Here is a 24,699-nt window from a genome sequence, read left to right on the forward strand (position 1 = left end):
AATGGATCCCATGTGCAACCGGAGGTATCATTGTATATTCAATATATCACATGGTCACTTACCTTCCAATTACCACATTTGTTCCTGAAATGTCTTGTTCAGCTTTTCTTCTTAACAAATTGAGAGGTTAATGCTTTATTATGATTACAAACATTTATTACATGAATATATATAGTCATATTTTCTTTAATGAATGCAGCCTTACATCACCCCTTGCTTTCTCATTGCAAAATAGGATAAAAGTTATCCATTTTCCCATTAACTTTCCATCCAACCTCTTCCACATTTAACTGCAGCAATTGCAGCTGGCACACCTTGGTAACCCCATTTAGTAGTCCCTTTCCTTTGATGTGTTCCATATTTAAAAGTGTTCTTTTAAGAATGTTGGCTATTTATTTATTTATTTATGTTTCCCACCAACTTTTCCGAAGAAGCTTAAGGCAGCTAACTAACAGTAATGAAAACAGAATGAAACAAACTTAGCCGCCCCCCTTCTAAAATAAAGCTACCCACAGCACTTCTTCTTCTAATCTACTCTCTGTTCAATCTGAACAGAATAGTTCAATGAGTTTTGCTTTTCGAAGCATAGTATCTTAAGAATAGCAGCAGGCTGCTGTGCTCTCTCTCTACTCTGTAGTGAATATATTTTTGCCTGTGGCAGTAACGTGTAATTCAGCAGAATATCACATGCAATAAACTCTTTTACAATTATAAACAAATACGATTGCAGTGATGTTGGTGGGGTGATCTGAGGTCAATTCTTGAAAAATGTATCTGAAAATATAACTAGCAATTACGAGCCTTTTGGCTAAACCTATTTCAAACATCAAACACAAACATAGGGACCTGTGCTGAACAGACTGCTGGTTGTACAGTCATACCTCGTGTTGCATTCTGCTCTTGTTACGGACTTTCAGCTTACAAACATGGCAAACCCAGAAGTGTTTACTTCCTGGTTCACCGCTTGCGCATTTGCATAAGCGATCTGCCCGCTTCGTGCATGCACAGAAGCACTCAATCACACAGTGCACATGCACAGAAGAGGCGCTCTAGTTGCAGACTTTTTGGGGTGCGAACAGCACCCCAAAACGGATTAAGTCTGCAACTAGAGGTACCACAGGATGCGGGTGGTGCTGTGGGTTAAACCACAGAGCCTAGGGCTTGCCGATCAGAAGGTCGCCGGTTCGAATCCCTGCAACGGGGTGAGCTCCCATTGCTCGGTCCCTGCTCCTGCCAACCTAGCAGTTCGAAAGCACGTCAAAGTACAAGTAGATAAATAGGCACCACTCCGGCAGGAAGGTAAACGGCATTTCCGTGTGCTGCTCTGGTTCTCCAGAAGCGGCTTAGTCATGCTGGCCACATGACCCGGAAGCTGTACGCCGGCTCCCTCGGCCAATAAAGCGAGATGAGTGCCGCAACCCCAGAGTTGTCCGCGACTGGACCTAATGGTCAGGGGGTCCCTTTACTTTAGACTGTATTGACTTTGGATCATTGGAATAATGGCAAGATTATTTGTTTGTGGTATAATCATTTTGCAAGTTTCACAATTTGTGGGCCAATGACTAGATTCCAAAGTGCTAATTTGTAGAGCTTGCAGGCAAGCTCTCGCTTTAATTTTTATCAAAGTTTTAAAAACAGGAGGTGGGGGGAACTGTTTCCACCTGTAATGTCTTTTTCCTTTCTGGATTTTGGGAGGTTCTTGTTTACATGATTGTGCTAGGGAAATGCAGTGGAGTGATTACGCTATGCTTCTGTGAAGGAAAGCTGTTGTGTCAGAAACAATCTCAAATGTACTTAGTGTATTTATGTGTGAAGAATATCTTAAATCTCTCTGCTAAGATCTTTTGAAATCCCCCATAGCTCAGAACATGATTATTCTTCCCTTGCACCAGGCAACAGAACAATGGCCGTGTTCCCAACTGTGATTAAATATTAAATACAGAGAATCTGAAAGTTATAGGGAGCAAAGCTACCTATTGGCATGCACTGTGGCTGCAGCAGAATAAGGAAAGTTTGCATGTCTGAGTGCAAGCATGGGGGGGGGGATATTGTGACGTGCGAGACAACTTTGGGTACTCAACACAGAAAGGGATGTATGTAATCTGCCTAGTTGGATGTTGCAGTTCCGTTCAAGTGGACTAGAATTCCAGATGCAATTTATATCATGTCTGATTGAATATCTTTTGTGCTTACATGGAGGGGCAGGAAAGAATCCAAAAGCTAGATCTTCAAACGGCTGTGGATGCTGGTTGTAAGGAAAAAAACATATATTATTGGATGTATAAAGAATTATGCACAAAGGATGTAAAGGAAATGACAATCTTTCTCCTTGCCTATGTTCCAAAACTTTTTTTTCAGTTTCATCCCTACAGTTAAAAGGTCTTCAAATTAGACTGGAGGCTTCACTGCTGCTTTCTGAAGGCATTACAGATAATGTGTTATTAGTGCTGAAAAGCATTTGTGACCAGCCAGTGATATTGCACATGTATAATGCCAAAAGACATGTGCCAGCCCTGAACTAAAATGTATATTAATTTTCATAGTTGGTCTTTGAGTACTTTTAAAAAATATGCAGGCATTTGAAAAAACTGGGATTCAAAACAGCATGCAGGCAAAGCAGCAAGTTTTCCATGAATATCTGAAAACCTAGGGCAGAAACTCTGTGTAACTAATGGGGCTAGATGCACGCATCTCTAGTATAAACAAAATTTTAAAAAATCCTTCCAGGAGCACCTTAGAGACCAACTAAGTTTGTTATTGGTATGAGCTTTCGTGTGCACTGCTCCTAAATATCTGTAGACAGTGGCCTACTACAATGTGAGTGTTTATATATAATTTATTTTATTCATTACTTTTCATCCCACCTATCAAGAACTCAGAACAGTCAGTCAGGGCCTTACCCACCCAGGCCAGGTGGAAAAATGCCTGCAAGGCAGGAAGCAGGTTTTCCAGGACTCACAGCCAAGAGGATTACCGGGTATACATCTGACGGGTGATTTGAACCCACATCTCACCCTGTTGCAGTACTCTGTTGTCAGTAACTATTATATTACTCTCACATTGTTTTGTTTTGTGCATTAATCTGTTGTTTGCCCAGCATAATATTGTACATATCTGTATAATGACTTTTCATGGAAATGTCCATTTTCCCTTAAACACTTTAGTTGTGTTCTGTCTTGTAACACCAGAGATGTTAAATCTTCCAAATTGTCCAGGCACATTCAGGGATGTAGTTTACACAGAGAGACACCCATGGGAACAGAGTGCTTCTCTGTCAGCTAAATTTAAAGGCATGGGTAAATGGAATTCGAATATCTTTTCAGACAATGTGCAAATTAGTTTTTCATCACATATTAATGCAACACTAATTGTTCTGTAGCCATTAATAATCTGATTTTATTGTCTTCAGGATCCCTACATAAATACTCATTGCACATTTTAGCTATCTAGCTCATGGAGATTGAAAGCTAAAATATTAATGAAAATGTTGTACTCAGTTACAGTACACTATGAATTTTTGAAATTACATTGGAGTGTTAATTAGAAGGCTGACAAACTGGCTCTTGTTGTGGTCAGACGCAGACACAAATCTTTTGCAAAACTGCTGTCACTTCATGCAAAAATTAATGGAATATGCAGAAATGGTGAAATTTACCAGAAGAATAAGAAAACAAGACAACAAACTATTTATTAAAAAATGGAAATGGTTTATTGAATATTTACAAACAAAGTACAAACAGATCAAGACATTAGCGGGACTACTGTAAAAACTTGCAGTTTCTAAAATAAATTAAAAAATCCCATAATAACAGATGGATAAAAGAATAGGTTGAGAAAATTTGGGATCTGCAGGGAAAGATTAAAATAATTTTAAGGAACTGCAGAAAGAGGGGGAGGGAAGTCAAGGTTCAGAATTTTATAATTATTGTTGAATGACTTGTGAAATGTTTTCTTTTTTGTTATAATCAAAAATTATAAATAATAATTAAAAAAACTGTTGTCACTTCAACAGATGTCATGACAGTCACCTACCTTAGAATTACTGTGTCACTATGGAAATTCAACATTAATGTACACCTGTCGTTTTTTTTAATAAGAAAGTATGTGACTTATTCTGAGAACATTTGATGGTGGGCAAAATGAGGTGCAGCTCTCACCTCACTTCAGGCCGAGGGAGCCAGTGTTTCTCCGCAGACAGCTTTCCAGGTCATGTGGCCAGCATGACTAAACTCCTACTGATGCATTGAGGACCACGACGAGTGCCAGAGTGCATGGAAATGCTGTTTACATCCCCGCCGCAGTGGTACCTGTTTATCTACTTGCACCAGTATGTTTTCGAACTGCTAGGTTGGCAGAAGCTGGGACAGAGCAGGAGGAGCTCACCCCATTGCACGGATTTAAACTGCTGACCTTCTGATCAGCAAGCCCAAGAGGCTTAATGGTTTAGACCACAGCACCACCCACATCCCACTTTTCATTAGTATTACATTCATGTGTGCAACATTTTTGTTGCAACTGCACTCCACAGGCCCAGGGCTAACCACAGTCTCATGTTCTACCTGCCTTTGTTACTTCACGGACATGGGATGCAGGTGGCGCTGTAGTCTAAACCACTGAGCCTCTTGGGCTTGGCGATCAGAAGGTAAGCAGTGCAGGAAGGTAAACAGTGTGTCCATGCGCTCTGACACTCGTCAAAGTGTTCCATGCGCCAGAAGCAGTTTAGTCATGCTGGTCACATGACCCAAAAAGCTGTCTGCAGACAAATGCCAGCCCCCTTGGCCTGAAAGCTCTGCACCCCATAGTCAAATTTGACTGGACTTAACCATCTAGGAGTTGCACAGCCATGTTGAGGAGATGTCTTACAGAGAGTTTCCTAAGGACCCTGGAAATAAGCACAGATGCCCATTTGGACATACAGTTTGAAAGGTGAGGAAAAATGCTGGCATGTAATGGCAAATCCTGGGGGTGCATGTTTGGAATTACAGCAATGAGTTCTTTTGGGATTTGGATGAGACAAAATGATTTACATTTCCAAAGACTGTGTCCCCTTGTCAAACTGTTTTACAACACAACCTTATAGGCACCTTTTCAGAAGTATGTCCCATTTACTCCCAGTTAAGTGTATATAGAACTGAAGCCTAATTCATATAGCTGAGTTAAATGCAAGGAACCAGCTGGAATAGGCATTGTGTAAGGAGGCAGTGTGTACTCTTTATATAAATCAGTGTTTAAGCTTGTTTTTATTTTTTTGGGGGGGGGCAGAGACTTAAGGAAGCTAATTAACTGGGTAATATATATGCAGCTGTAATGGGCAAATAAATAATTAATTTTATTGCCTTTGTAAATTTTGCTCTTCGGTTATAAATTAATATAATTAAAAGAGTAATGTTTCAGTATGCATTTTTTACTAGCCAAATTTAAAACAAGCAATTAAACTTTAGGTTTCCACATCAAATGAGCTCAGCTCATGGCGATACCAACTGTGTAGATGTACATTTGTTTTTCCTCATCATTACAAAAACATGAAACAAAATACTCTGCAATAAATGTAATCAAGCAAATTATTTCAGGAACTGATGATATATGTGATTTTAACTACTACCAATTAGATTATATAATGGATCATTGCATGGCAAACCTTTTCTGTGTATCAAGCATTTGCACCAATATTATTATTTATGCAGCACTTTCACTACATAGGTCAATACACTTTGCATACCTTATCTCACCAGTCCTTACAAAATGCCTGTATAGAAGGCAACCCAGCACCCCCACAGCAGGCTCTCTCGCCAAGGTCATGTGACTGTCATCTTCTGGACCTGCGCGGAGGTGAGCCACTCCTGAACCAGGCCTTTGGGGCTGTAGTGGTGCCTCCTCCTTCTCCACACAGTCATTGAAGGGACACCCAGACTTTCCCCAGCCCATTCCAGTCCTTCCCTGGGGCTTCCCTCGCAGAGTGTGTTCTTGAGCGAGGTGTGCACACCGTGGCAGGAACATGAAAAGGAGAGCCTCCTGCTGTCCCGGGACGCATGAGTTCCTTGGCTCCATGGCCAAGGAGAGGGGGCCTGCTGCAGCTGGGACACCGCCAAGCCTGCCTAAGTCTCCTTTCACTGCCTGCTCCACGGCTTGAAAGAAGCATTCTATTTCTCAGGAGCCCAGGCTGCCGTCCCAATAAGACAGCACTCAAGTCATAAGTACCTTGAAGATTTATTGCAAAACAAACAATCAGTCTCAGAGGCTCAACTGGAGCCTTCGCACTTCACAAGTCAGTTGACCCTTCTGAGGAATGCTTCCTGGTTCTGCAGAATATCCTGAATCTGTGACCCCTCCGTTTATTGGTTTGTCTCCTGTCTAAAACCTTTCCCATACATCTGCTCTTTGGACTCAGAGGATTAACTGCCTCCTCTTCTGGTGAAAAATATGATTTCTCCTGCTTTTGAAGCCTTTCTGTGCTTCTTGGGAGAGTTGACATCTCTCCAGCCTGCAATCTCGTAACTGCTCCTCATTCCTGTCATTGCTAAAACGAGGGGAAGTGGATGAGCGGCTACTGTTCCTTGACTCCTGCTGCAATTCTATACCTTGGGCAGAAGTGTTCATGACACTATTGCAGCCCATAGGAAATATTGCACTGTGTGCTTGTATGTGTGTGTGTGTGGTGCCCAAAACAGTTTCTACGGTTTGCAAATGTGCTTACCAGGCCCCTATAGCTTGGTGGTTCTTGCTCCAGAAACACTATCACCCTCCACTGTATATAGCTTTAACATGCTAAGATTTGGGGCTCTTGAATTACATAGCACCACAGGGGGAGACTTCAGGGAGGGGAAATAATAATAATAATAATAATAATAATAATAATAATAATAATAATAATAATTTATACCCCGCCCATCTGGCTGGGCTTCCCCAGCCACTCTGGGCGGCTTCCAAAAGAATATTAAAATACTGTGATACATCAAACATTAAAAGCTTCCCTAAATAGGGCTGCCTTCAGATGTCTTCTAAAAGTCTGGTAGTTGTTGTTCTCTTTGACATCTGGTGGGAGGGCGTTCCAGAGGGAGGGCACCACTACCGAGAAGGCCCTCTGCCTGGTTCCCTGTAACTTGGCTTCTCGCAGTGAGGGAACCGCCAGAAGGCCCTCAGTGCTAGATCTCAGTGTCCGGGTAGAACGATGGGGGTGGAGACGTCCCTTCAGGTATACTGGACCGAGGCTGTTTAGGGCTTTAAAGGTCAGCACCAACACTTTGAATTGTGCTCGGAAATGTACTGGGAGCCAATGTAGGTCTTTCAAGACCGGTGTTATATGGTCTCGGCGGCCGCTCCCAGTCACCAGTCTGGCTGCTGCGTTCTGGATTAGTTGTAGTTTCCGGGTCACCTTCAAAGGTAGCCCCACGTAGAGCGCATTGCAGTAGTCCAAGCGGGAGATAACCAGAGCATGCACCACTCTGGCGAGGCAGTCCGCAGGCAGATAGGGTCTCAGCCTGCGTACCAGATGGAGCTGGTACACAGCTGCCCTAGACACGGATTTAACCTGTGCCTCCATGGACAGCTGTGAGTCCAAAATGACTCCCAGGCTGCGCACCTGGTCCTTCAGGGGCACAGTTACCCCATTCAGAACAGGGAAAGAAAAACAGATCCTGTTTCCCCTTATCTCCTAGACTGCAGCCCCTTTGTGAGAAGTACAGTCCGTAAAGAGTCATCCTTCTGGCCTGCTGGCGAGTCCTACTCCTGACCTGCCACCTGCTACACTCCCTGTGCTGTTGGACTCACAAGACAGTCTGGGAGACACTTGATTCTTTTGACCCAGCAGAAGGGCAATAAGCATCCCAGTTCTGGGTCTCTCAGCCTTTGTACTGTGGCACCCTCACCTGCCAACCTCTGGGTTAGTGGCTCCCTGTTCATCAACATCAGGCTTAGAGCCAAGAACCCATTCTGATTCCTTAGCTAGGGACTCTGCAGCCTCTGTTTCAGTGTCTTGGCCACTGTTTGACCCTGAGGTCATGACACTGTATGTTCCTGAAACAAAAGAATTTATTCTAATTAAATACATCACTTTGCCTATTTTTAGTCCTTAATCTTTGGGACCAACTTAGCAGCTATTGTCTACTGAACATGCATTCATTGACATTTCTACAAGTTGTAATAGCATTGCAGTTTGAAAGAACATTATCCCTAGGCACATTTTTTTTTCCTGGGAAAAGCATGCTGAAGTCAGAAGTTACATCTGAGATGAATTTGGGTCAGTAAACTTTATTTCAGTGTTGCTGAGAATTGTCTGGAGTAGTTACTATGCAGATACATTGCTGTAGGCTTCTTTTTAGCTGTATCTGATTGTTCAAGGGTGAGTGGCTAGGAAAAAAAGTTTGCTCCTTGAAAAACATTTATGCTAACTACTGACATTAAAGCATGCAGCATTACAGTTCTACATTGATTTCTTTATATTTGATATGCTTTCAGAACTTTTTTGTTTGGAAAGGAATAGCCATGTAAAAAGCCTCCAAATATTAGCAAACAAGTTTTATGTTCAAAGTTAGTTTGTTCAGTTCTGTTAGGATCTGCTTGCAGAACAGTTTGTGACATTGGAGGATTTAGATGCCTACTATTCTGTTTTTTGTCATTAGTTTTACCCAAGGATGAGCATTTATGTGGTTCCTCAACACACTTTAGTTATTTACAAGGGAAAGAGCAGTGAAGGGTTAATTAGTCAAATAACACCCAGGACTGTAATGAATCATGCGGAAGAGAAGCTGAGCTGTCCACTGGAGTTGTTCATTTGCTGAATCATTTTACGCTGGATGCTTTTAAGTTTGAAACATAGCATGGGACACCAAATATGACAGGAAAGTAGTGGGGGATGCAATTATGGAAGTCCTAATTTTCATGTCCCACCTTTAGTTATCAATTGCAAACACATTGGTATTAATCAGCCGTGAAGAGCTGGCTGTGCATTTCAAAAGAAGTATTTCCTACTGCAGAGGTTCTAAATGCTCCTGTTTCTACAGATTAATGGATGTCTTCCTTTCCCTGCATTGTGTAGCATGTGCTGTTGTCTACTTTCATATTAGTCTCAGTTATTATTATCCATCTAAAACTTTTAAAAACACTTGCAATTTCAAAACACAACCAAAAACAATTTGGGAGGGAGGGGAAAAACCACCCCCAAAACTCTTTTCTTTTGTCCCTCTTTTCTGAGTTGGGAAAATATGAACTGGTAAAACTTGAAAGACAGAAAAGTTATGGGAAATGTATGCTTAATGATGGGGCCCTGGCAATGTGGCTATGCCTTGTCACCCCCTTGCCATGATCAGAGTTTGGCTTGAGCACACCAGTATAGCAATCATCATCATTATCATCATCATCATCTTTTGTGATAAAGGTGGTTATGGGCTTGCTTGCCTGTTCCCCTTGTCCCAGACTTACAAGAAACTAAACCAGATTCAAGTTAAGCCTGATCACACTATTCCTCCACTCCTTTTTGTTGTTTGCTGTACAGAGTAGGTGAGAGTATCTTTATAGTAAGGAAGATGAAATCCTTCAAACTCCTTGTCTGATTCTTACAATGGAAATCCTTTTCCTCATGAACATACTGCTGAGAGGTTTTAACAGCCAGACTTGAATAGCTGTATGTATCTCTGAAATAGTGTAGCGAAGTAAAGTGCTAGAAGACCCCCAACAAGGATATACAAGGGATGTCAGAATCAAGAGCAAGACCTGACATTATGAGGGGAAATGCTATTCTTGACCAAATGCAAAAATAGGACAAGTATAGAGCAAAATGCTCAAAAGAGCTTGACACCCAGCAGCTTCTGTATTGTGATACTTTTGGGCAGATCTTCAAAATGAGTTCATCACAAGCTGAGCTTTTTTGAGATTCTGGCTAAGAACCAACTCTGTCATAGTTGTAAAAGAGGGGTTCTTTTAAGAATTACTTCTCTGATTACCTGGCGAGAGGCTAATAATGGTTTAAATCTCATGTGGTTTAAAGCCGACAAATTCTATTTATGTGTCTTACAGCCTGAGATAAATGTGGAAAACATGCAGAAAGCTATGCCAAATATGAAATCCACAGTGTGTGGACATCAGGGGCATACAGCTAGCCTTGGTATGAAACCCCTTCACATGAGTAATACATTATCATAGTTGCAATCAGAAAAGTTAAGCAGAGTTTACTTTCTTCCACAATATTCAGTTTGGTGTTTTGGTTTGGTATTGCTCGTTGTTTAAAAGGCTTTCTTAGAAATTTCTTTCTCCCCTCACCCATCTCTCTCCCTCTCCTTCCCCACCTCAGAGACAAAACCCATGTTGCTTCTTGATTGAATGTGAATGCTAAGTTTACTCAGCTTTGCAAATAAGATTTCTCATCTGAAAGTGTGGGTATCCATTTTGAGCTGAGGTAACTAGAACTTTATCTGAGACCTTTGGGTATAGGGTGGTATAGAAATTAAACAAACAAACAACAACTACACAAAGTATTCCAAGTGTGATGACAACAGAGATTTGTATAATGCCATTGTGAAATTGCCTTTCTGACAGCTGCAACACACCGAGTCAACATTAAGATATTCACCACAACCCCAAGATCTCTTTTCTGGTCAGTCACTACCTATTCAGACTCCATTAACACATATATGAAGTTAGGAGTTTTTGCACAAATATGCCTCACTTAACCATTTTAATGCCTGTTTGGGGGAGATACTTTCAAAGCTCTTTGCAATCCCTTTTTGTTTTTACTCCTCTGGACAATCTAATATCACCTGCAAACTCATCAATCTTACTGTGTACACTTAAATCCATACCGTTTATGAAAAACTTTAAAAGCACCAGTAGCAATTCAGATCCTTGGGCAACCCTGCTTCTTTCATCTCTCCATTGTGAGAACGGACATTGGTTCCTACTCTCTGATTCCTGAAGTCATTATGGCTCCATTAGCTGGTTAGAGCATGGTGCTGATAATGCCAAGGTCACAATTTTGATCCCCACATGGGACAGCTGCATATCCCTGCATTGCTGGGGGTTGGACTAGATGATCCTTTGGGTCCCTTCCAATACTACTATTCTATGAGACATCTATGATCCTTCTATGACTAGTACTCTAATCCCATGACTACTGAACTTACTAAAGCATCTTTTATGAGAGATTTTATCAAAAGCTTTTGGAAAGTCCAAGTGCCTAGTGTCTATTAAACCACCCCTATCCATGTGCATATTGACTTTTCTACATTTATGCATAGAACACTTCTAAGATTTAATTTTTAATTAAACACAAGCATACCTGTTCCTCATCAGTGTAGGAGTGCTTTCTCTCTTGGGAAGAAGGCATATGCATGAAACTGGTGAGAATGAAATCAAATAATGAGCACCATTAACCCGTGTCTTTATTTCATTGTATCAAGGCACCTTTGGGGTGTTCTTAATGACATAAAGGAAGGAAGGAAGCAGAATTGCAGCACCTCATTAGATTCATATCTGTAGATCCATGCCCCTTCCTGTCATTTTCTTGCAGGGCAAAGTCATAATTTAATTAATTAATTTTACAGAATAAGTCTGACCTGCCAAGCAGCTAGAGCCATCAAACTTTCCAATTACTTGTTGCCAATTTCATGGAGAGTTTAATTATCTGCTCTTCCCTAGGACTGGAGGCTCACCTTTTTTATGCCATTCAGGTTCAGGAGAAGAGAAGATTTCACAGAACAACAAAGTGACACAGTCACTTGTATTCTTTATGTTTAATGATGACTCAATGTGATTAATAGCATATGGCTGGACCTTGTTCCTGGTGCAATGGGGGAGGTTTCAGTGTTATTTTCAAATTTGCTTTCTTGACAAAAATGTTTGGAGCCTAAAATAAGTGAGCAGAAGAATGTTTACAGAAGGAAGTATTCCTGGCTCTGTCTTATACCTGCAGCTATCTTTGCTCCCTGAAAATGCCTCTCTGGAGGGTCAGGGAGCCCTCCTGGATAATCTGGTATGGGGAACAAGCTCTTGGGAGAGGAAGGAATCACCTGGTTTGGATGGAGATGTGAATTACATAGGGAATACACTAAAAGGGCTGTGACTTTCTGAAACCTGCTGTATACCTCATAGAAAACTTAGGCTTGCATGGATGTATACATCAAATGGGCCCAAGAGAGAATAGAGCAGTGACTCTTATAATGTCCTATACAGTGGTACCTTGGGTTACAGACGCTTCAGGTTACAGGCGCTTCAGGTTACAGACTCTGCTAACCCAGAAATAGTACCTTGGGTTAAGAACTTTGCATCAGGATGAGAACAGAAATCGCGCGGCGGCAGCAGGAGGTCCCATTAGCTAAAGTGGTACCTCAGGTTAAGAACAGTTTCAGGTTAAGAACGGACCTCCAGAACGAATTAAGTTCTTAACCCGAGGTACCACTGTACTGTGAGAGCTTGAGGAACAAGAGGGAAGTGTGATTGTGTGCTATCAAGTGACTGAGGGTGATATTCAGTGCTATTAAAAATCGAAGTAGGTCTACTGAACTCAGTGGGCTTAAGTACAGGATATCTCTCTGACTCAGTGGTTAGGATGAACATAACAGATTGGAGAACTGATCCCAAACTAAAAAAAATGAATTCCAATAGGGACAATGCAAGGTTCTACACTTAGGCAGGAATAACCCGCTGCACAAACATTATATTGGGGGGATGGGACGGGACGGGACACTTTGCTTGCCATAAGTACATGTGAAAAGGGTCCAGGGATTTTAGTAGACACAAGCTTAACATGAGTCAACAGTGTGATGCAGCAAGAAAAGAAAAGAATAAAATAAAATGCTAACGCTGTGCTAGGCTGCATCATCAGAAGTATATTGCCCAGATCAAGGGAAGTAATAGTATCACTCTATTGTGCCTTGGTCAGACAACACCTAGAATACTGCATCCAGTTCTGGGTGCCACAATTTAAGAGGATATTGACAAGCTGGGACATGTGCAGAGGAGGGCAACCAAGATAATCAAGGGTCTGGAAACCAAGTCTTATGAGGAACGGTTCAGGGAGTTGGGTATGCTTAACCTGGAAAAGAAGGAGATATGATAACCATCTTCAAATATCTCAAGGGCTGTCACATGGAAGATGAAGCAAGCTTGATTCTCCTGCTCCAGGGGGGTAGAGAACCCAAACCAATGGCTTCAGTTTACAAGAAAGGAGATTCCAACCAAACATCAGGTAGAACTTTCTGACAGTAAGAGCTGTTAGATAATGGAATGGACTCCCTCAGAAGGTGGTGGATTGTCCTTCCTTGTAGATCTTTAAGCAGATGTTGAATGGCCATCTGTCATCTATGATTTTGTTGAAATTCCTGCATCACAAGGAGTTGGACTAGATGACCCTTGGAGTCCCTTCTAACTCTACAGTTCTGATTCTATTAATTCAAGTCAAGGAGAAGAAGAGGAGGAGTTTGGATTTGCTATCCCGCTTTATCACTACCCTAAGGAGTCTCAAAGCGGCTGACAATCTCCTTTCCCTTCCTCCCTCACAATAAACACTCTGTGAGGTGAGTGAGGCTGAGAGACTTCAGAGAAATATGACTAGCCCAAGGTCACCCAGCAGCTGCATGTGGAGGAGTGGGGACACGAACCCGGTTCTCCAGATTATGAGTCCACCACTCTTAACCACTACACCACACTGGCTCTCCACATAGATTCACTACAATAATCTATGGGGTGAGGAGAAGGTGACATCACTGACCATAGTGTTGGCACGGTCCATTCCCCACTCCATTAAGAAGGCTCACAGTCTCTTCCTACCTGCTCAAATTGTGGCAATGGCAGAGGGAATATTTCTAGCAGGTGAGCAACCTTTTGCAGAGGGAGGGGACATAGCTGCATTGATTCAAAGCAAAATTGCTGTTCCATCAACATGGCAAGGATCTCTCAGAAGAATGGGGACAGAGTTTAAAACCTCAAGAAACAAACATTGCTTCGCTTGAATTCATATCAACAGATACAACCAAAGCAGCCTCAGAGGCTTTAGCTACAGGGATTCAAAATGTGGATCAGCTACACCATCTGCATTTGACAAACCTGGATTTTCAACTCCCATCATCCCTGACCATTAGCCATATTGGCTGGGGCCGGGAGATGGAGTCCAACAGGATCTGAAAGAATACAGATTTCCCACAGCTGTACTAAATGTTTGTTCTCTCTAGTTATGTCTATTGTTGCTTCAACATAGCAAAAACAACAATTCAGGCTTCCAGGTCTCACTAGTTTCTGATCATGCTACAATACACTGTTAAGGGATGAGTGTAAATTCCCCAAATGTACCCATGAGTTACTCCTATCTCCACAGTTAACTCCAGTGCCATCTAGTGATTAAACCACACAGCATCTTTATAACCATTCAATGTAAAGCCTGCTGCAAAGTTAATTCATTTGCTTTCTTGAGTTTTTCATTAATTCAGTTTGCATGCTTTATTAAGCCATTTTAGTAGTTTTGCCATCCACGTTACAGAACAGAAATTAACCAGTGCAGAGGTAAAAAAAGATAAGTAACCACAGAAAGGGTGGAAGGGGAGCAGATAGATGATTTGATGTTTTAAATTGGTCGTGTGAATTTATTTTTGTGATAATTTTTATAAAATGAGAAAATGGAATACCAGTCAACAACTTAATCTTTTAAAGAAGGTGAATTAGACCAATCTAGCCTGATCCACCAAAACAGTTCTTAATTTTTTATGTTCACTTGCCTGTTGACCACAGCTGTGATGTGATTATACTGTGGATTGTGGATCCTGCTTTATCTGGTGAGAGATTGGAACGATTCTTTAACTTTCTGTGTGAATAATGAAAAATTTGCTGTACTGAGTGTATACTCTGGAAATATGGCTGACATTCACTCTGCTGCTGTGCTTATATCCCTGTCATGGTAATGGCAAGGTCTGAAGGAAGCTTTATTCCTGTACTCAGGACCTAGAGGTTTGCTTTGTGGTCCCTGTTGCAGTGCTTCCCTCCCCACTCTAAGATTGTGGTGAAGTGAGAGAGTATAAACCAGGCATGGCCAGATTTAGCTCTCCAGATGTTTTGGGACTACAACTCCCATCATCCCTAGCTAAAAAGAGCAATGGTCAGGGATGATGGGAACTGTAGTCCCAAAAACATGTGGAGAGCCAAGCAGTCTGGAATTAAGAATGGCCACCACTTTATTGATTACAGGTGTAGGCTCAGGTATTGGGTGTATATCTATTTCAGCCTACTGCTGGAGGGATGGAACTGTATCAAGATCATGCCAAAGACACTCCCCCCCCCCCATGCTGTCTGCTGCTGATCACAGGGAGGGGTCTATGCTGCTTATGGTGCTTCCAGATAAACCTGAGTCTTGGATCTCTGGTTGGTGAACTCTTCTCAGGTTGATTCAGAATTAGCAGTTACAAGCATAATGAGATAACTCTTAACCACCACCACCACCCCCGCAAAGAAACATTTGTATTTGATTTGATTTGTAATTGGGGTTGAAGCATATTTTATTGCCTTAACATTCCATCTTTTTTGGTGCAGCCCTGGAACTAATCATAGCTCGCACTGATCTAAGCAAACAGTCTGCAAAATGGATTGTTAAACAATCTACGGAACTGTTGACTGCCAAATGATGTTCTGTGTGTATATACCTAAACATTATGAGCTCGTCATTTCGTATTCCAATAAATCTGAACTTTGCATATATGAGATCTACAACAAAATGAGGGGCTGTGGCTGTTCATTTACTGTAAAGAAATAAATTTGGGAAGCCCTTAAGAAGCCCACTTGTGTTTTTTGTTTTTTAAAAAAGATATTTTATTAGAGTTTTCCAAATTATAACAAGAAAAATGAAAAATAAAAAACACAAAAAAGAAAAACATACAAAATAAAAACAGTTAAAAACACATTAATTTTCATAACATATCTTCCATACACTTATTTTCCCAGACCTCCTCATACCTCCCTTTTTTGTATTCCAGTTCAATTTGTTAGTTCAGCAAATCCTTACCATCAAGTTTTTACCCTATTCTAATCTTTCATCACATTACCTTACTCTATTCTCCTCAGTGTCCTATAAAAACCTTAACATAAATCTTGTTTTTAATAACTTCTCTTAACCATTATATTCTTTCCTAATCCCTTAAACTTTTATACCAGAGCCAAGCAGTTTCATTTCATACATCCATCTAGTATTCATCAATTATGTAGGATAATCCAAATAGCAAAAAAGAAAAAAAAGAAAAAGAAAATCTTCATCCAACGTCCCATCCCCCAGGTCCCGGGTTTGTCAGTCCATTTATCCCATTAAACTGGCACATTAACCTGGTGATCTTATATCCAAGGCTCTTAAATCTCTTCCACGTCCCTTCCACTGTTTTTCTTCATATTTTCTTTTCACTCGTGTGACCTCCAATTTAATAATACTTTTACCTCCTTCAAACCAAAAGGTCCCTTTTCCACAGTCCAAACTGAGCTCCATGTAGTACTTAAAAGCATGTTTCAAAGCCCCTCCAGACTTTAGAATCCCCATATCTCCAAGCCTCTCACAGTCCATTACCAGACTCGGAAAGTCCATATGTCCCTGCTCAGGGGGGTCAATCCAACCCCAATTTCCAGTCCAATCCAAACTTCTTCTTTCCAAGTCTGATTTTTTCGAAAACCAGTTGCGAATTCCAAAGATTCATGTTCCTGCAGGGCCGCAACCTCCATCTGTGGCTCCATTTCTGACTCCCAAGGTTCAGCAGAATCCTCTTCTTTCATCTGTTCTAACAAGGCACAATCTTGGTATAAATCCTGGGTAAACTCCATACTTTTTTTACTGCCTGTCCAGGATTTCCCACAGTCTGCTTAAGATTCCCAACCAAGTCAGTCATCAAGTTCATTCCCTCATGTAATTCCTCCAGTAGAGCATTTGTTTTGAGAAAAGCGCACAACAACATTTCTGAGTACATTGTCCTTCAAGGTCACCATTCAATTCCCACAGGTTATACTGTAGCGGCTGGAAAATCCCTAGTTACAGTTTCACTATCTCCCCCTAGAGGGAAAACTTCTGTTACAAATCCAGCCCCAAAGTTTCTTTTACTTTTAGATACTTTGTCAATCGTTGTTATTTTTAAGTTGCAAAAAGAAACAGTGGAGTCGCAGCTTTTTTTTTCTTCTTCTTTTAACTATCTGTCAAACAGCTTCTGTCGTGGTCAATGAGCTTCAAACGTCAGTCCTGACACCCCGCTCCCTGGGTCAGGACGGTGGAAAATTACTTTGTTTTAAACTTACTTCTGCAGGATACAACAGTCCAAAGAAAGCACCCCCTTCTCCTCCTGCTGCCAAAGGGGGGGTTCAGCTATTTTAGATGATGAAATCCACTCCTTTAAGATGATTTTCAAAACTCTGGTTTACTTTGTCTTTGCTTTGTTCAAATTACAAAAAAACGGAAGGTTGACTTCCTGTTAGACCTTCCCGTTTCAGTACCGAATTGTAATGCATTTTTGAGTCCAATTCCTTTCTTTTCCCAGTTCCTTAAATTATGGTTCAATTTTCCCGAGTTTAGGTACTCACGGTGGTTGTTTTTAAAATCCAAATTGTCCAAGAAGAAGGCAGCGCTCTCCGGCAGCGGCTGTGCGGCTTCGCTCCACGGAAATAGCGGTAGACTCTCAGCACCGTGCCACTTCCCCCTTCTTCGCTTCGGAGCCCGTTATTGGGCTCCTTTGCGGGTTGGGGGGCGCTAAGGGTGCCCGCCGAGTCCCAAGGTCACAGGCTTCGTCCGCCTGTGATTTCTAAAGGGTCCCCGCTTCGCCGTAGCGGGAAAGACCCGTTTCTCGCGGAGCTTCTCCCTCCGTTTCAGAGGGAGTCCGCCATTGCCGGTGGCGCCACCCCGGAAGTCTCCCTTAAGAAGCCCACTTGGAGGGGGGGGGTTATATCTGTGAAAAATGGCTCCATAGTAATCACATAAGAATGTAAGAGGAGCCTGTTGGATCAGGCCAAAGGCTCATCTAGACCAACATCCTGTTCTTACAGTGGTCAACATGATACCTGTGAAAAACCCACAAGCAGGAATCAGTAGGAGTGGCAAATCCACACACCCACTACACTCTTTTAGAAAACTGGGTGTCACTTCTTAACTCTGAAAAGCAGTACTACTTCTAGGAATACACTTGTCTTAGGCACAGGAAACAGGAAGGAGCTCTTCTTCCTGTTTCCCCTCACTAAGGCTAAGTCCTTCTAACGATGGTGCAGTTCCAGAGGGAATCTTCAGTTAAGAATAGGTGCCCAATTTTTGAAACAATCTCCTCATAGCTAAGCTCTGCAATGGGGAAGAACCCTCCACCCTCTGCTGACTGTGCCTGTATGTGTGGTGAATGTGACTGAATGTGCATTTCCAACTTCAGCTATGCCCATCACTAGCATGCAGCCATTAGAGCGGTGGGCAACCCTCCATGCTTCCCTCAGGCCAAAAGAAGATAGTCACTCCTGACATATTACATTTCTTACTCTTCTGTAAATTGTGCTCTGCTTGCATTCCCATTTATTTATATATTTGGCATTTTACTTTTTTTCGTTTACACTTCATAATTCACTGGCATTCATGATTCTTATAATGACTTCCCAACCTGACCTTCCATGGCATTGTTGGTAATCCTAGTGATACTGCATACCAGTTTATTAGTCTACCCTACTTTCCCCCTTTTTATCCCTCATTGTATTTAACTGTTGTTCATAGGATCACCTCTACTTGTAGATTAGTTTTGGTGTCATATTTTTAAAAAATAGTCCCCAAAAGGAGTTCTATTAGCCCTTTATCTTTTTTTTCATCCTGGTCCCTTATTTTGGCTGTTAAATTGGTGAGTTCTGCAAATACTAATCTGCTTGCATTCCCCTTACAATTCCACCCACTGCATTATAGGATTCGCTCTATAAAGATTCCATTTCAGTCTTCCCTATGCATTGTGATTATTTATCATTGCCTCAAAAAAGTGTCACAATAACTACACTGTATTGTTTTTTTTGAATGAAAGTTGTTGTAGAAGTGGTTCACTCTGGTTTAGTTATTCTAGTTTGATTCTTATTTTGAACCATGCCGTTTGAGCAATACAAAGCAATTTGCATTTAATGCTCTATTTACCGGTAAATGTTTTCCAGCATTGCCATCTTACGGTGACCAGCCCCGATTATAATAAAGCACATCATTTTAGCCTACGTCAATTTCCTAATTTAGTATCACAGAGAAGGCAGAATAACACATGCACCACAATTCTTGAATTCAAAGATTTCCCTCAAAAGGTGATGGATTTTCAGGCTTTTTCTCCCTGCATGACAGTTCATTCCCATCAAGTATTCTGTTACATTCTGCTCTGAATCAGCCAAACAAGCGACCCTAGAATTTAATACCACGCCTTCTGTCTTTCTTCTCTCTCTTTTGTTTTATGACTCTTAAAGAAATTGAGGACATTATAGTCATCCTCAGGGGGGAAATCTACATGTCTGTAAACGCAGAAGATTAAGACTGTGTGAAACTTGAGACGGTTCATTGGCAGCAACTTGAGGAACTTGTCTTCACTCTAATGTTGCTCTGAGGGGCGTGGAAACTGTATCAAAACTCTGAACCATCAGGCGAGCCAAGGTAAGCATCTCTTATTTTGTTAACTTTCCCATATTTTTCTCATTAATATAAAATCATAAGACTTGGTTCGTTTAAGCACTTACTGGTGCTATATCATGGTTTATGTGATTTTTGTTTTCAGTTGATTTCACTGGTAGCCAGGAGCTTAGTTGATCTTACCACAAGCAGGCATCAGTAGCCTGAAAAACATTTTTCAAAAATATTTATAAAAAGAGGTGACGGAATCACACAGTCAGAAGTTATTATCTTGATCTTATTTCCTTCCTGACCTTGAATGAAATATCCTGTACTGTTCCATTACTGCTGTGATTTTAAGTATGAGAGACTTGACTGGTTTTGTGTGGCATATCAGGTATGACACAGAGCTATACCTTTTGACTTGGCTGAGCAGGAAGAGATAAGAAAAAGGCACATTGTGTTTAATCATTTTTGGGGAACAGGAAATTGCACAGCATAAGCAAGCAGCTTATTCTAACAGATACAGAGGAGCACACACTGCATAATTCCACAATTATTGTTTGGGCCAGATTATTTCTAGAGAATGAATTAGTTGCTTGAACTAATTGAGTTTTGTTGAATGATAAATTGTTTACATGGTTCATGAGTACCTTTATCTTAAATGTCTGGTTCAAAGATGGAGATTTATACATGACATAAAAATTATGTACTGTTCCAGCTTGTTTTCAAGAGTTGAAGCAACCCAAAAAGTAATCAAGAGCTTCCTGTGTCTGAAAAGTGTTTTAAAAAATGGGGTCGTTATGGAGAAATGTATGTAGTCTTCTATTTTTAAGTGACTTCTCTGAGCAGATGAGAGTTATAGATGGAAATGTGCACGTATAGAGTTTGAACAGGTGTAATTGAGCTGCAATTTCAGAAGGCAAAGGATTTGGCTCCCACACTGCTATATGTTTTGAGAGAGAAAGGGTATGTAGCAGTCTCCCCCAACTGCATACTATCCAGATACTGTGGACTAAAGCTTCCATCATCATTGGCCATTGGTCATACTAGCTGCAGCCAATTGGAATTAGGATTGATTGCCTTAGAAGTACTTCCTTGTTTTTTAATGGAATGCCTGTCTAAGTCTCACTCACATGCAGCATTTGTTTTCAGTGGAGCTTTCATGTATTTTCTAATCAGAAGTGTGTATCCGACTACAGTGGTACCTCAGGTTAAGTACTTAATTCATTCCAGAGGTCCGTACTTAACCTGAAACTATTCTTAACCTGAAGCACCACTTTAGCTAATGGGGCCTCCTGCTGCTGCCGTGCTGCCAGAGCACGATTTCTGTTCTCATCCTGAAGCAAAGTTCTTAACCTGAGGTACTATTTCTGGGTTAGCGGAGTCTGTAACCTGAAGCGTATGTAACCTGAAGCGTATGTAACCCGAGGTACCACTGTACAAGATGAAAAATAAATTCCATTTTTTTCAAAATACAAAAGAAGAAAGAATGCAAATGTTCATCAGCTGGTAGAGAGAGAACTGACTTCCAGTGTTGCACTGTTCAAGACCTATGGCTGCCTCACGGCCAGGGCTGTCTAAAATCTGGAATATTGCAGTATGGTATTACAAGCTTCTTTTACATAGTGTGTTGTATTGTTTACAGATCAAACTGAAGGTTATGAGTACACTTTTTCATTTCAAATGCTTCTTTTTCTTATGCATCAAATTTTAATCTTTTTTTTTGGAAAAGGGCAGTGCTTTAGTAATACACAGATTTAACTTTTTGAAAACTAACCATGAAGTACATTAATTTTGTAAGCTTCGGTGAAGGGATCTGTAGTGTTAATGTGATGTGCTTTACAATGTCTTTGTAAGATTGGTTCTTGCATACAGCTCTTGGATGGTTGGTTTAGCTTGAAGCCGCTCTGTAAACACTTTTTGCCACTTATACTTATGGAAATTGAAGTAGTATCACAGTTACTAAAACTGTTATATGTAGCATAGCCCTGACTCCTCCTTTTCCCTATCAACAATTATCACAGATACATTGTGTCATTAGGCAATGCAAATGTTTTGTTAAAAGGTAAAGCTAAGGGTAAAGGGACCCCTGACCATTAGGTCCAGTTGTGGCCGACTCTAGGGTTGTGGCGCTCATCTCGCTTTATTGGCCGAGGGAGCCGGCGTACAGCTTCCGGGTCATGTGGCCAGCATGACTAACCGCTTCTGGCGAACCAGAGCAGTGCACAGAAACGCCGTTTACCTTCCCGCCGGAGTGGTACCTATTTATCTACTTGCACTTTGACATGCTTTCGAACTGCTAGGTTGGCAGGAGCAGCGACCGAACAACAGGAGCTCACCCCGTTGCAAGGATTTGAACCGCTGACCTTCTGATTGGCAAGTCCTAGGCTTAACCCACAGCACCACCCGTGTCCCTTGCATGTTTTGTTAAGCCTAGGCCTATTTGCTTGGAATAAATGTGGCTTTTGTTGCAGTTGGTGGTCATGTGACACAAAGTTAGAAAACCTTTTTAGAACTATCCCCATGGCTTGCTGTATTAATTTGGAAATATCTATATGACTGTCATCCACATCCTAATGTAAAAGGACTGCATCCTTTTTAATTGATTTGCTTACTTGTGCAATTTGTGCATTCATTGTGAGTTTGATGCCATATACCGTATATTGAATACATATGTTGTCTGTATCTATCCACAACTTTCATTTTGCCATTTACAAACAGCTATCTGTTTTTATTTGTTCCGTGTTACAATATTTCTTCACTGTTCCTTCAATAGCTTCCTATTCCACGTTTACCCAAATATTTCAGCTATTATTTGTTGTTATTATTAAGCAAATTTAGAAACTACATCATGGCATAAAGCAATGTACTGGGTAAAAGCAGAATAAAACACAGAAGCCCAAACTCTTGACAATAAAATAAAATCATCTAACTCTAAAAAACAATAAAACCACACAGGCTCTAAAAATGACAAAAAGCTATTATTTAGATATGAAATTGATCTTCCATAAATGACTGGGTTATACAAGATAGCCTTCCTAAACAAAAACGTCTATAGCCAGTGCCTAAACACTATGCTACACACCTCTCTGATTTTGGCTAAACACTATCTGACAGTAAGACGATGGTTCCGAGAATGAAAAGTATATAGTGTTAATCTGAAAATTCCAAAGCGTGAACCACCTTACAAGAAAACATACTTTTCAGGCATAGTTAGTGGCCACTTCATAAAATGAAGCAAATGGAAATGTTAAGAAGACTGCTTTTAGCTGCACTTTAAGGTTTGTTGACAGTACAGTGATGAAGTTGGTGAGGAACTTGGTAATCAAGTTCAATGGAAAAGTTCAAAGGAATCAGGTATATTTAGCCTGGATATTTTTATTTTTATTTTATATTTTACATACTGCCCTATGCCTGCAGGCCTCGGGGTAGTTCACAGAATAAAATCAAAATATAAAACCACAAAAAACAAAAATAAAAGCACCAACAAACCAATAACCCAAAATATGACAGCCATATTTACATATTTGAAGGAGTGTAAGATAAGCGATGGATGATTTTTTTTTTTTTTTTTTTGCTGTTCCAGAAAGTAGGACCCAAACCACTGTTGACTAAACTTTCAGAAGAACTTCCTGCTGGTGCAAGCTGTTTGGCAGTGCCACAAGAGGTGATGGACACTCTTTCATTAGGGGGTTTTAAGCAGAGGCTGAATGACCCACAGGGGTGCTGTAGTAGTAGATTTCCTGCCCTGAAAGGTGACCTTTGAAATTCATTCTCACTCTGATTCTAACTCTCTGCAGGTTCTCATAACAGTTTAGAAAATATGCATAAACGCAGAGTATTGCTGATCATGTTTTAGAATATTTAAAGTTTAGCCAGACAAGTGAGTCTTTCCTAGGCATTTACCTCACTGCTAAAGGGAGGTGTGGCTTATTATGAATCTTCTTAAATCCTTTTCAAGGCTTTGGGACCTTGATACCAAAGTGATGCACTTTGTATTTGTCTTGCCAAGTTGCAAGATCAGCAGATTCACTGTTAACATATCAAGTCTTGTGGTGTAGCACCACATTTGCAGCCCGGTTCACCCAACCTGTCCTGACAAAGCTTTCACTGAATCCATCACCTTGACATATACTGAAGCACAATTTCCAATAACAAATATCTCTGTACAAAAACTCATGATAGCATCAGCAGAACTGGGTTGATGCTCCTGAAAATAAGAAACTGAAGTCTAAAACTAACATGGGCCATAAAATAAATCCATCAGGAAGCAAATAATATGATGACAGTCATGTAGTCTTTCAGACAGTGCTTAAAAATTCCTCCTAGGTATCTTTTGCTCTTGATGATAATTGTACTATAGGTAAATGGTGTTTCCGTGCACTGCTCTGGTTTGCCAGAAGCGGCTTAGTCATGCTGGCCACATGACCCGAAAGCTGTACGCCGGCTGCCTCAGCCAATAAAGCGAGATGAGCGCCGCAACCCCAGAGTCGTCCACAACTGGACCTAACGGTCAGGGGTCCCTTTACCTTTACGTTTTACAATCTGTTTTAAATGTAACTTTGGAAATTCAAATTGCTCAAAAGATTAAGAAATTTTAGGGACGCGGGTGGTGCTGTGATGTAAACCACTGAGCCTTGGGCTTGTCGATTGGAAGGTCGGCGGTTCAAATCCCTGTGACGGGGTGAGCTGTTTTTCCGGCCATTTACCTTCCCGCTGGAGCAGTACCTACTGCCAACAGATGAATCGGTACTGCTCCAGCGTTTCCATGTGCTGCTCATGACCCGGAAAAACTGTCTGTGGACAAATGTCGGCTCCCTCAGCCATTAAAGCGACATGAGCGCTGCAACCCCAGAGCCGTTCATGACTGGACTTAACTGTCAGGGGTCCTTTACCTTTACCTTTTTACAATCTTGGTATTTTTTTTAAAAAAAATCAAGGGACAATAATTCCAGAGGAACATCCTAAACAATATGTGACCTTTAGGATATAACTTTGACAGCTCAGGTGAAACCTATAAGTACAGAAGGTATGTGTAAGGCATGCATCATGAAAATTTTTTCATGATGAACTAAATATAGGAGTACATGGATTAATATTTGTGGCATACAGTAAACATTTGACTGGTTGGTACAATTGAATATATTACTGTGGCA

The 24,699-nt window shown here is 41.1% G+C and overlaps 1 protein-coding gene across 1 annotated transcript in view; it reads left to right on the forward strand.

Moving 5' to 3' along the window:
• SGCD (sarcoglycan delta) overlaps nt 1-24,699 on the forward strand; it is a 410,213-nt gene that overhangs the window by 117,847 nt on the left and 267,667 nt on the right. The window contains exon 3 of the mRNA XM_082211838.1: nt 19,402-19,585. The gene's annotated coding sequence lies outside the window, so the exon portion shown is untranslated. The remainder of the gene's footprint in view (nt 1-19,401; nt 19,586-24,699) is intronic.

This window comes from Podarcis vaucheri, assembly GCF_965113315.1.
Source record: "Podarcis vaucheri genome assembly, chromosome: 2".
In the NCBI taxonomy this organism is placed as follows: Eukaryota; Metazoa; Chordata; class Lepidosauria; order Squamata; family Lacertidae; genus Podarcis; species Podarcis vaucheri.